Source organism: Dasypus novemcinctus, chromosome 10, assembly GCF_030445035.2.
Source record: "Dasypus novemcinctus isolate mDasNov1 chromosome 10, mDasNov1.1.hap2, whole genome shotgun sequence".
Taxonomy (NCBI): Eukaryota; Metazoa; Chordata; class Mammalia; order Cingulata; family Dasypodidae; genus Dasypus; species Dasypus novemcinctus.
In genome coordinates this window covers 78,530,392-78,545,016 of record NC_080682.1, presented here as the reverse complement: position 1 = coordinate 78,545,016, position 14,625 = coordinate 78,530,392, and positions in this window count along the sequence as shown.

Genomic DNA, 14,625 nt, shown 5'->3' with positions numbered 1-14,625 from the left:
CATGCCTCAAAGAGGCCTGGATGAGGAACTTCCAGGGGGAGGGGAGTGGGTGGATGCCCTGTGCACTGGTATGTCCACTAGCAGCACCCCACTGTTTCTCTCCCAGGCCCTGCCCTGCTTACCTCCAGCCTCATCTTCCTGGCTGCCCCCTGAGTGGGACTTTTAAGGAACATAAATTTTAATTTTAATATTGCCTAATTTATCGATTTTTGTAGGTAGTGTATTATATCCTGATTAAGAAGCTGTTTCCCACTTTGTGATTTGAAGGTATTGTATTATAGTACATTTTAGGAGTTTTGCTGTTTTAGATTGCAGGTTTAGATACTTTTTGTAATATACCTGAAATTGGTTCTTGTTTGTGGTATAAGTTGAAGATTGTATTAGGATTCTTCAGGGAAACAGAACCAACTGGCTATAAATGTGTGTATATAATATATATATACACATTATAAAATGTGTGTGTGTGTATAAATGTAAACATAATGAGACTTATTTTAGGAATTGGCTCATGTGAGTGAGGACTGGCAAGACCAAATTCCTTAGGGCAGACCGCAAGCTAGGACTTCTGATGAATTCCGCAGAAGCTGGCTTGCTAAAGCAGAGATGGTAGTTCTTTCTGATTGCTTAAAGCATCAGTTCTCCCTTGAAGGCCTTCAACTGGTTGCTGAAGACAGAATTCTTTGTTGAGTATAGATGTAATCAGTCACAGATGCAATTAACTGACTGTTGATTTAAATCCATGAAATATCCTCACAGTTAAGAATCAGGCCAGTGCTTTCTTGACCAAACAACTGGATACCATACCCTGGATACCATACCCTACCATATCCTAGCCAAGTTGGCATAAGAACTTACCCATCACAGAGATCAAATTTCACTTTCCACCCAACAAATATTCAGTTGAATCAGCAACATTTATTGAAAAAATCTGGCCTTTCTCTATGGTTTGCAAAGACCTTTGCCATAAATACATCTCTTTCTTTCTGGACTCACTATTCTCATATATTGATCTAACTATTTATCTTTGAACCAATATCAAATTATATATTTATATATAATATATAATAAATATAATTTATATATTATATATATAATTTGATAATATCTGCCTTTTGATGGTGTGTTTATTTCATTTACATTTAATAAATAATGATTGTTATGTTTAAGGTTACTGTCTTGTGATTCATTTTTGTATTTGTTTCATCTATTCATTGTTTCCTATTAACTCTCTTCTACCTTTTGGACTAAGGACTTTTTATGATTCCATTTAATCTCCATTTTTTACTTATTAACATTTTTTATGTGGTTGTTTAGGGTTTATACTATACATCTTTAACTTATTACTGTCTATCTTAAAGTGGTATTTTATCAATTCATGTAAAAGAAACTTATAACACTATGCTTACATCCCCCCCACCATAGCATTATTGTTATAAATTTTACTCCTAAATATGTTACAAATTCCACAGTATATTGTAATTATTTTTTGCTCTGAGTGATCAATTATCTTTTAAAGAAATTTTAAAAATATGAAACAATGCCTTTATATTTGCTTATATATTTGCCATTTTTGTTGCTCCTCAGTTCTTTGTTTGGATATAGTTTTTATTTTTGTATCAATATCTTTCTTACTGAAGAGCTCCTTTTAATATTTTTTAATAGTTCATATATGCTTATGAGTAATTATCTCATCTTTTGTATGTCTGAAAAAGTGTTTATGCTGTCTTTTTGAAGATATATTCACTAGGTATAGAATTCTAGGTAAATAGAATTTTTTTCCTTTAGGATTTTAAAGATATTTCTTTTTTATCTTCTGGTGTCGTTTCTTCTTTATTTCTCTATATGTATTGTCTTTTTTCTCTGAACAGCCTTTTAAATTTTTTAAAGATTTTTTCTTTATTACTGGTTAGAAGCAATTTTATTGTGATTGGTTTGCTTTTATTCATGATTTTTGTACTTATGGCACATGGAATTAGCAGATCTCTGGATTTACATATGTATTTTTAAATTTGGAATTTTTAATTCCTTATTTCTTCAAATATTTGTTTCTCCCACACTCTGGAGCTTCCAAAAATACATATGTCAGGATGCTTAAAGTTGTCCCACAGCTCATGGATGCTTTGTTCATTTTTTCCTCATTTTTTTTTAAAATTTTGGACATTTTCTATTCCTATGTGGTTTTTTTTTTTCTCTCTCTCTCTTTTAAATGTTATAGTTATAACACATAATAAGCAGAGGCTATTTGGACACAGTAATAGACAGGAAACAGGACAGAGGAGACAGATTGCCATGTGACAAAGGGAGATTTTGAGGTATAGACTATTGGCACCCATCACCAGAATGCTACAGGCTTAGGAGAAAGCATGCTGCCAATACATTGACTGGACTTCTAGCCTCCAAATCTGTGAGACAGTAAATACCTCTCCCTCTCACACACAGCCAACCAGACTATGGTATTTGTTTTAGAAGCCTGGGAAAACTATGGCATCAACCTTCTGCTTGAAACATTCTATTACTTTTCTTTTTTTTTTTTTTTAAATTATTTTTCTTAAAATTTTTGAAGGTAAAGTTAATAGATCACAAGGAATTTTACATTAAAAAACATAAAAAAAACAAGAAATGTAAGAGGTTCCCATATAACCCACTCCCTACACCCACCACATCATTTTGGTAAATTGTATTTTTTTTGAAGATATGTACATCACAAAAAAAAGTTACACTAAAAAATATAAGAGGTTCCTGTATACCCCCCACCCCCCCACCCCACTCCTCCCACACCAACAACCTCCCTCATCATTGCAGCACACTCATCGCACTCGGTGAACACATTTTAGGGCACTGCTGCACTACACAGATAATAGTTTACCCTGTAGTTCACACTCTCCCCCAGTACATTCCCTATGTTTTCAAATTCATTGATTTTTTTTCTGCAGTGTTTAATCTGCTGTTAATCCCCTTGACTTTATTTCCAAGATATAGTATTTTCACTTCTTGAAGTTAAATTTGGGGCTTTAAAAAGAAATCTCTTCCTTGTGCTATTTAACATGCTCAATCTTTTACCTTCTCAGACATATGGAATATGGTTGTAATAACTCTTTTAATGTCATCAAATACAGATTCTATAATTTTCTTTATTTCTGAGTCTGCTTCTATTCAATATGATTGTCTCCTTATTATGTGCTTGTTGTATTTTCTTGCTTCTTTGCATGCCTGTTAATTTTTCTTTATTGAATACCATACATTTTTAATTTTATTCCTTTTTTATCTCAAAAATTTTTCCTGGGATACAATTAAATTATTTGTAGATAGTATGATTCTTGTAAGGTTAGTTTTGTGGACTCAGAGCATCATTTATTTTAATACCTGGGCAGTATTCTATCCAATATCTTTCCCGTGAATTACAGTGTTTTCTCCATTATGGCTGATGGAGACTCAAATTATTCCTGGCCCTGTGTGAGTTATAAGGATTGCATCCCCTGTACCTTTCAGGTAGTTCTTTTCCTGGACTCTGGTTGTTTCTTCACACACATGTAGCAATCCGTACTCAGCTGATATCTCAAGACAGACCTTTGGAAATCTACAAAATTCACTCTGAACATCTCCGTCCTCTCCAGCATTCTTTACTGCAAACTCTAGTTTCCTTGGCCTCCCCAAACTCCCAACTCCATCTCTTTAATTCAGAGACACCCCTGTGTTCCAACTGATTTCTCCTCCCTGGGCTGTAGCCTGGAAACTCTGGTCTGTAAGCAGATCAATCATGGAGCTTACCCCATTTGTTTCCCCTATCTCAGAAATCATTGTCTTGTGCTGTCTAAAAACCATTATTTCATATATTTTGTTTGATTTTTTACTTATTTCAGAAGATGAGGTAAACTCAGTTCTTATTTCTTCTATTTTGGTCTGAAGTAGTAGTCCCTCCTTTTTTTTTATGGTTATTCAATTAAATGTTTCTCTGAATGTACTATATCATTTTTCTCTAGCTGCTTTCAATATATTCTTTATTTTTCACTTACCTTTCATGTACAGAAATTTGACTTTAAAATCCCTACACATGGTTTTCTTTGTTTTCAGTTTGGGTTCTTTGAGCTCGAATCTATAAATTTTTGTCTATTACCAAATTTGGACATTTTTGGCCATTATTTCTTCATTTATGTCTTCTATTTTTCTTGGACTCCATTTGTACCTGTTAGATCTTCTGATATTATGCCACATGTCCCTGAAGTTCTGGTAAAATTTTTGCATGTGTCAATCTTTTTTTTCCTCTTTTCCCTTCAGACTGGACAATTTCTAATGAACTATCTTCAAGCTTATTGATTCTTTTTCTCTTTCATAGACACTCTGCAATTAAGATTTTCTGGTAATTTTTAAAAAAATGAGATATTGTATTTCTAATATCTGAAATTTTTATTTCCTTTTAAAGTAGTGAAATTTTTATTTCTTTTTAAAATACGAAATAGAATCTTTAATATAAAATATAAAACTTCTAACACGTGTTTGAAGCTAGCATAGTATCAGTCAACATTGTTTAATGTTCAATAGACCTCAGGATATTTATTTTTATTTCTCTTCTGATTTTTCCTATCTTATTTTTCATTATAAGTATATTTTCCCTTAACTCATTGGGCATAGCTACAACTGCATTAGTCCTCATCTGATCATTCCAACCCTGGGTTATCTCAGAGTTGGCTTCTGTTGATTGTATTTACCTTGAGAATGAATCATATCTTCTTTCTTTTAAATCTGTCAAGTAATTTTCTATAGTATCCCAGAGATTGTCAATGCTATATTTTGAGGACTCTGGATTCTGTTATCTTCTTTTTGAAGAGTGTTGATATTTTTCTTTTATCTGACAACTAATTTAATTAGAGTCCAAATGACTTACCTGTGATGAGTGGTAGTCCAATCTCTGTCAGTTATTTTATCTTTAGCAACTACTTGTGTTTGCCCTGCTTATACGTGGTTGAGATGCCATCCGGATATTAGACAGAGTTTAAAAGTAGCATCTGGGGAACTCCTTCTCTGACTTCCTCCTTTCCAGGATTCTCTCCTCACTTTCCAGTGGCCATGATTGTTCCAGTCCCTCCCTGGTCCCTCAGACCAGAGAGACAGCCAACTTTCTTTCAGAGCTTCAACTACCCTGTAATGTCACTCTTAGGCCAGAGTTATAAAAATAGAAACCTCAAGCACGCCAATTTCTTCCTCCACATTTTGGTTGCTTTCCAAATCCTGCTTGCTTTTGTCACTCTCTATGGTCCTCAAGACTTTGTGTGTTGACCAGAATTTATGATTGTTATCTGCAGGACATTTGATTTGTTCAGTGTCTGTTCCATCATACCCAAGATGAGTCATTGAAAATGACTAAAGTGGAGAACTAGCAAGATGGCAGTGGAGTAAGGAGCTCCTAGGGTCAGCTCCTGTTACAGGGCAGTTAGCAAACACCCAGAGCTCTCTGGAGCTGGCTGAAGCACTGTTTGGGAGCTCCAGGCCAGAAGAGCATCCTGCAATGTCCTTGGGGAAGTGGAAGGAGGAGACTGCCCATTTGCCAAGAAGACTTGTAAGTAGAGTGCTCTACACCATGGAGGCTGGTGCCCAACTTCCACTGGAGGCACAAGCCACTTCGGGATCTGTTTTGTGGCTGGAATTGAAAGCTCCACTTCCCAAAAATGGGGGAAGAAGAGACAGTTGGGCACCAGTTTCAGCTATGATGAGGAAATTCAGTGGGCTACAGTATGATCCTGAGAACAACTAAGGTTTGAGCCTGTCCAGGTCCGAAAGAGGCCTGGAACCACCATCCTAACTCCGTTCCTGGCATGAGGGAAAGCGGGGTGGACTGAAAATCCCAGTGCTGGTGGGGACCGGCTTCTTCCCATCCAGATCATATTACAGGTCTAGCCTAGGCCTCAGTGCCACCTCCAGCAGGGAGGAAGCTGCGGGGACCTGCGCCAGCCTCTCTGGGAAATTACTGGCCAAGATGTGGAGTTTGGGGATTACCCTAGTCTGGCAGCACAAGCTACCCCAAGAGCTGTTCTGTGATGGGAATTGGAAGCTCTATTTCTCAGAAACAGGGGAGGAGGAGACAGTTGGCTGCTGATTTCAGATACTGATAGGGAGACTTGATGGCTAAGAGATAACCCTGGTAACCACTGGGGTGAGAACCAGCCCAAGTCAGAAAGAGGCCAGTAGCCACCATTCTGACTCCGCTCCCAGCCTGAGGGGAAGTTGGGCTGACAGTTTCACCCAGATCTGCCTGCAGAGGCCTAGGCTTCAGCCCCGCCTCTGACAGGGAGGAGGCTGAGGAGCCCTGCACCAGCCTATACAGGTAACTGCAGGGAACTTGGGCTGGCATAGACTGAAAATCAGAAGTCTACCAGGGCATCTGCAGTCATCTTGGACCCATACTGCATAGATTGCTGCCCACACCTGCAGCTATATCCCTGCCCCAGGCAGGGGAGAAAGGGATGTGAAGCTCCATCAGTCTTTCTGAGCAACTACAGTCTAGGCCTGCATGTGGATTATTCCACATAGCTGTGACTCTGTCCCTTCCCCTGGCAAAGGAGAAAGTTAGAAGAAGCTTCATTGGTCCCTGGTGCAATGAGGGCTGCTTGAGTCTCCGCAGCTTATAGCACCAACTACATGATTGGCTCCTACTGCATAAAGAGCAAGGGAGAAAGGACAGGAAGCCCTAAACTAGAGAGAAAAACTGTACCCAGAAAAAATACTCTAGTAAGCCATCTATGAAGACATCAACAAAAAAATTACAATCCACACCAAGAAATAGGAAGCTATGGCCCAGTTAAAGGAACAAGATAAACCTCCAGATAACAAAGGAGTTGCGAACTAATTATAGATGTTCAAATAAATCTCCTTAATAAATTCAATGAGATGGCTAAAGAGATTAAGGATATTAAGAAGACATTGGATGAGCACAAAGAAGAATTTGACAGCATACACAGAAAAGTAGATCTTATGGGAATGAAAGGTACAATCAATGAAATTTAAAAAAACATTGGAATCATATAATAGCAGATTTGAGGAGGCAGAAGAAAGGATTGGTGAGCTTGCAGAAATAGCCTCTGAAAGCAAACATACAAAAGAAGAGATGAAGAAAAGAATGGAAAAAATTGAACAAGGTCTCAGGGAACTAAATGACAGCAAAAGGTGTGCAAACGCACATGTCATGGATGTCCCAGAAGGAGAAGAGAAGGGAAAAGGGGCAGAAGGAATATTTAAAGAAATCATGGTAGAAAATTTTCCAACCTTATTCAAGGACATAGATATCCCTATCTGAGAAGCACAACGTACTCCCATCTGAAAAATCCAAATAGAGCAACTCCAAGACACATACTCATCAGAATGTCAAAGGCCAAAGACAAAGAGAGAATTCTGAAAGCAGCAAGAGAAAAGCAATGCATAACATATAAAGGATACCTAATAAGATCAAGTGCTGATTTCTCACCAGAAACCATGGAGGCAAGAAGACAGTGGTCTGATATATTTAAGACACTACAAGAGAAAAACTTCTAGCCAAGAATCTTATATCCAGCAAGACTATCTTTCAAAAATGAGGGCGAAATTAATATATTCACAGATAAACAGAAACTGAGAGAATTTCTAAGCAAGAGACCAGATTTTCAGGAAATACTGAAGGGTGTGCTAGAACCTGAAAAGAAAAGATAGGAGAGAGTCTAGAAATGAAGATTATATCGATAAAAGTAACTAAAATTGTCAAAAGAGTGGTGAAAATAAAATATGACAGATAAAACTCAACTAGTCAGGAATAAACATAACCAATGATATAAAGCACTTGTATTCAGAAAACTGCAACACAATGTTAAAAAAATAAAAAAGCCCTAACCCACTAAATAACTGGTAGAACATTCTATGGTCATGGATTGGAAGACTAAATATCATTAAGATGTAAATTCTACTCAAATTGATATACAGATTTAATGCCATACTGATAAAAATTCCACCAGCATTAAAGAGAAAATTGAAAACATGATCATTAAATTTATTTGGAAGGGTAAGAAGTCCTGAATAGCCAGAAACATCATAAAAAGGAAAAGTGAACCCTCATCTCCAGACTTTATATCATAATACCTACCTATAGTGGTAAAAACAACATGGTACTGACCTAAAGACAGACTCAATAGACCAATGGAACCAAATTCATGGTTTAGAAACAGACCCTCACAGGTATGGTCAAGTGATTTTTGACTAGCCTGTCAAACTCACACTGCTCAGGCAGAACAATCCATTCAACAAATGGTGCTGAAAGAATTGGACGTCCATAGCTGAAAGAAGGAAAGAGGAGCTCTATCTCACACCTTATCCAAAAACTAACTCAAAATGGATCAAAAAATTAAAAATAAAAGCAAGAACCATAAAACTTCTGGAAGAAATTATTGGAAAATATCTTCAAGACCTGATGGTAGGTGGTAGATTCTTAAAGGAGATAAGAGGAGGACTGAGTGGACTATTGAGGTTTAATGTATGTACAAATTTTAATTAGCTTTACTGTAAAAGTGTGGAAATATATAGAGTGGATGTTAACACACACTGAGTAACAGCTAGTTTATAAATGGAGATGTGACTGAAAATGGTAGTCTAGTTATGTAAATGCCAATTGACAGAATGCTAGAGAATAATCTAGGAAGTGGATAGCACAATAAACCAAGAGGTGGGTGAGAATTGTGGTTGATGGTACAGATGCAAGAGTGTCCTTTGTGAGCTAGAACAAATGTATATCACTACTGCAGGGTGTTGGGAATGTGGAGAAATACAGCTTAAGTGACCTATGGACTGTGATTAGTAGTAATAAGATAATATTCTTACATTTATGCAAAAGATGCACTGTGTCAATACTGAGGCAGTATGGAAAATGTGAGCCAAATGTATACTATGGACATGGCAATAATCAGATATTATTTTATCTGTAGCAAATGTGTTGATGGAGGGGTGTTGTTTGGGAATTCTGCACATGTGTATGATTGTTTTATAAGTTTACAACTTCTGTCATAAAAAATATATATTTAAAAAACAATAATAGAGTGGGTTGGGGGGAAAACACACCAAAGGTAAGATAAGAACTATGATTAGTAGTAAGATTTTGACAGTGTTCTTTCATAGTTTGTAAATAACAAACGTCTCATGACAATGCAAGATGTTGGTAGAGGGTTGATGTGTGGGACCCTGTATGATGTTATGCATGTTTGTTTTGTAAACTCACAACTTTTACTATACACTTAATTGTTTATGTATGTTCATATATAAATGACATAAAAATAATATTAATCGGATTGGTTAGGGAAAAAATACTTTGTTTAGTAGTAATATTTTGACAATGCTCTTTAATCATTAGTTAAAAAGGTTTAAAAACAATGGAAGTTATTGGTAGTAGGGTGAGATGTTACATATGTTTGTTTGATGTTATATATGTTTGTTTTGTAAGTTCACAACTATTATACATTTATTGTTTATGTATGTTTATGTATGAGTGATATATTTCAATAAATTTTTTAAAAAATGAATAAGGTGCTCCCCCATTTGCAAAGGCATAGAGAAATGAAACAGAATGGTGAATTTTAGAAACATCATGAAGTTTGTAGTGACTGAAGCAAAAGCTATTTATTGAGTAGTAATTGAAATTGACATGGTGAAGATAGGCCAAGGTTGAAGTTTGAATGACCTTACTTTTTTTTTGTTAAGGAGGTTGAATTTAATTCTTCCTGAAATAGGCAACATCTAAATGATTGAAGGTTTATAAAGGAAAGTGTAGCTTGATCATATTTGTGTTTTAGAAACAACACTAAAGCATCAGTATACAAAAAAATATTGGAAACATCAAAGAAAAATGTTTTGTAGTAATTTATTCCATTAAAAAATGAGAATGAGATAATAAATAACTTAATAGAGAGTATATTCAGTTAGTGTGTTAGAGAAGACACTGGCTTGATATATTTACTGAATAAAAGCTGTGTGTATACCTCCCACACACATACCCACTTGGTATTCACTCAAAGGGAAGATTGATTTCTTTTCCAATCTGCTCAACTTAAAAAAAAATGATCAGGCATCTTTGAAGTTTGCTTATATCTGCCATCTAAAGGCAAAATAATCAATGATCACTCAAAGTCAACCAGCAATTTTATAAACTTAAAAGTTTTATCCAAAAATCTTTGCTCAATGCTATATCAACTACTCTTTAGTTGAAACTGAAACCTAGAATCAAGAATTAGAATAATCTTCTAAACATAATGATTACAGTAATAGAGAGGAAATTTCTGAAACATAAGTATATGACCCTCCTAATAATGGTAAAATGTTACAATGGTAAAAGGGAGAAAAGCATTAACATTTAGCAAATACATGTTATCTGTCTAGGTCCAGGCCATGATTATATGTTATCTCACTTAATCTTTTCAGTAATTTTATGAGGTAGGTGTTTATAAATGAGGAAATCAAGGCTTAGATTTTTAAGGCTACTTTTCTGAGATTTTACATGATTCATTCTCAGGATCTTCTGCTTTCAGAAGCTAATATTTTTAATACTAATGTGGAAATACAGAAGCAAAGGAAGAAAATAGAACAATCACACAAATCCTTACTGAAAAACTTCTATTATTGTTTTTTTGTTTGTTTGTTTTGAGGTAACAGGGACGAGGGATTGGATACAAGTCCTCGTATTTGGGAAGCTGGCATTCAGCTATTGAACCACATTGGCTCCCCTGAGTTGGTTTTTTCATTTGGTTTGCTTGTTGTTTGGTTTTGCTTTTTTCAGGAGGCACCGGAAACTGAACCTGGGACCTCCCATGTGAGAAGCAGGAGCTCAACCACTTGAGCCACATCTGCTCCCTCTTAATGAATATTAATTATAAATTTACATAGAACTTTTTTTTTAACATATGAAAGCTTTGAGTATTTAAGCAAAAGATTTCAGTCCAATTTCTTTGTTCTAGGAGTGATTTGGCTAACGTGAAAGCAGGGATTCTATTGCTCCTTCCCACTCTGGGTACAATGCTCCCCAAACTACTCATATGGCTTAAATCAGTGACCCTACATGATAGAAAAGGAAAAATTTTTAGGGAAAGGAGTGTGAAAAGAAGTTATTTTCTACTCTGGTATTCAAAACAAGCTAAGTATTATTCACTCTAATTATTATGGATGTGATATTGGGCCCATTAAATCAACTTTATGAATCCCACTTTTCTCATTTGCAAAATTAAGCATTTTTTGAGTGATTTTTAGTACCATTGTCCTGAAGTAGCTCACTATCTACCTTTTCACAAGTTTGTAAAAAGGTCTCTGGTTAAAGGCCTCTTGTCCTAACCACTATTTATGGGTATGTTCCTAGTACTTGGCTTATTCCCTCCCTTGCTTCTACGTGACTTTTATCTTTCATGCCTTTAGAGAAAACAGGATAACTTGAATCATTTGACACTTTAAAAATAAGAGATTTATTCATTGCAATAAAAAAGATACTGATTGCTACAATGATGCTCTATTTTTCAGCTGGAAGTCAGGTCCCAGTTTTGCTCAGTGGGTTGAGTGTCCCCAACCTCTTTATCTTCTGTTCCAGCTGCATGATTCTCTTAGGGCTAGCATTCAGCTCCTAGGAAAGGGAAATTACAGGGTGGAACTCTGTGGGTTCTATGACACATAGATCTATTTTTTTCTGAATGAGGTAACAGGCCAGTAAAACCAACATGAGAATTCAAATGCTCAGAGGACAGTTTTACATTCACTCATTCATTCGTTCATTCAACCCTTATTAATATCACATTGACTTCCCACTATATACTGAGAACTTTACTGGGTACTAAGAATCAGCAGGAGACAAAAGAAGAAAACCTACTTTCAAGAAGCTTATATTTTAGTACATAAAATATTTAGTATCTAGTAAATGAAAGCTATGCTAGGGCTGAATGTGCTAGGCATTTTCCCAGGTGCTTTACATGTAATACCTCACTATCCTAATAACCCCAGAAGGTAGATACTATTGATAGCTCTACTTTACAGAAGAAAGTGAAGGCCAGAAAAGTTAAGGAACTTATCTAAGACCACCCAGCTAGAAAGAGGCAGAGTTGGGATTGAAGCCTGGCAGCCTGATTTGCGTCCATGCTCTCAGAATACACTTACTCAGCACCATCCTAAAGCACAGTGAGGAATACAAAGATGAATCCGGCAAGGATCCTTCAAGCAGCTCACCATCTAGTAGAAGAGATAAGCAAAACTGACAATTATAACTCAATATAGAAAATTAGTGTCACTAGAGAGGCACAGAAACAAGGTAGGGATAAGTCCAAAAGGAACCACAGCTCATTGAAGTTTTCAGGGAAGCCTTTGTGACTTAGCTTTGGCCATGTGGAAATGAAGAAGGAAGGAAATAAGGACAAGCATGAATTAAGGCCCAGAAATTGAAAGCACAATATACAGTTCAGTTTGACTGAAGAATTGGGAACAAGAAGGGGATCAGGGGTAATTAAAGGTATTAAAGTTATCCCACAAAACCTTATATTATTTCAACAACAATATTAAGGGAAACGGATGTGGCTCAAGTGATAAGGCCTCTGCTTTCCATATGGGAGGACCTAGGTTCGATCCCTGGGACCTCCTGGTGAAAAAGAAGAGAAAGCGTGCCTGCATGGTTAGCCAAGTGCCCATGTGAGTGCCTGTGTGGTGAGCCAGTGGCTAAGCAAGTGAGTCACGCAGCAAGACAATGATGCAACAAAAGAGAGAGGAAGGGGAGTATCAAAATGAAGTGCAGCAGAGACCAGGAACTGAGGTGACACAATTGACAGGGAACCTCTCTCCACATCAGAGATCCCCAGGATTGAATCCCTCTGAATCCTAGAGGAAAGAGATGAGAAGAGAAGACAAAAAGAGAAATAGATACAGAAGATCACACAACTAATGGACACAGCAAAAACAGCTGAGCGAGGGCAGGGGAGGGGGTGGGGGAGGAGAAAAATAAATAAATCTTTAAAAAAAATTAAGTACAAAGTCTCATCAAAAACCAGTTATAGGTGTGGTCTGTCCTAGGGCACAATTCCCCACTCTTTCCAATATACAAAGGAATGAATGTTCCCACTGCCATACAGAAAAATTGATAGGAAAACAGGGACCATGGGTCTCCAACAGTACTAAAACCCTTTAGGCTATATGCCATTAGATTTCAAGGTCTGAGAAGTCATTTAGAGAATAGTGTCTTGTCCTGATGAAGAAGCTGCCCCACCCTTTCCAAGGGCCTGTGCAGCGGCCATGCTCTCCCTAAACACTGGAGTGAGGGCTTCAACATCTCCAGGTGCTGGAGTGGTGGCCATCCTCTCAGCCTCGCACTCAAACATCTGGGTGGTGGTCAGACCTCCCCAATCTCTGGGAAATATGTTCTACCCTCTGTAAACACTGGGACGGCAACACTCTTTCTGAACCATGGGGCAAAAGTCCTGCCCTTTTCAAGTGCCAGGGCAGACTCACACTTTCCATACTCATGGGTTGACTTGCTCTCTTGGCCCAAGACATTGTCTTCAGTCCAGACCTCAGCTTCCATGGTTCTGCCTTTGAAGTCATTTTTCCTTCATTCTGTCCCTTCTCTGTCCCCTCTAGTCCAAGCTGGCTGTGACTCGGTTCATACATTTCTCACAAAAAACTTTTCAGCACACAGGGGTCCCAACCATCAGATAGTAAGACATTCCACAGATCCTTCCTGGATAACTGCATTTCTAATCCTGACTTGTATGGAAATGGAGAGCCATTTCAGTTAAGTCCTCAGATGGGGCACTATTCTCTAGGGACTTATTTTCCAGAAGCTTGGAATTTCCAAACCATCAATTTCTGGTTTCTTTGTGCCCAGGAGTTCAGTTCTCAGCTTATCCCTTTCCTGTTGTATTTTGCTATAAGCTACAAGGAAAAGCCAGGTCACAGTTTCCACATTTAGTTTGGAAATCTCAGTTAAGGATCCAAACTTGTCACTTTCAAATTCTGCCTTCCATCCAGCACCAGAACACAATTTTACTGAGTTCTCTGCCACTTTAAAATTAGGGTCACCTTTTTTCCAGTTTGCAATGACACATTCATAATTTCTCCCTAAAGCCTTATCATAAATACCTTTACCTTCCATATTTCTACCAAGTTTCTTCGAAGCAATCTAGGCCTTTTCTATCAAACATCTCACAGTTCTTCCCAAATCTATCACTTACACATTTAAGAAGTCTTTTCAGCAATTTTTGTATTTGCAATAGTAGCACACACTCTCAGTACCAATATCTGTTTTAGTTTGTTATGCTGCCGGAATGCAATATATGAGAAATAGGTTGGTTTTCACAATGGGGATTTATTAGATTGCAAGCTTACTGTTTCAAAGCTGAGAAAAATCTCCAAATCAAGGTATTGTCAGGCTATGCTTTCTCCCCCAAGACTGGCTGCCAGCAATCTTGGACTCCTCTCACACATGGCAAGGTATATAGCAACATCTGCTGGGCTCTCCTTTCTCTTCCAGATTTCATTGCTTTCAGTTTATGGCTTCCTCTGGCTTTCTCTCTCTTCGGTGGCTTTTCTCCCTTTCTCTCTTTCTCCATCTTCATCCCATTTATAAGGGACTCCAATAAGAGGATTAAGACCCAGCCT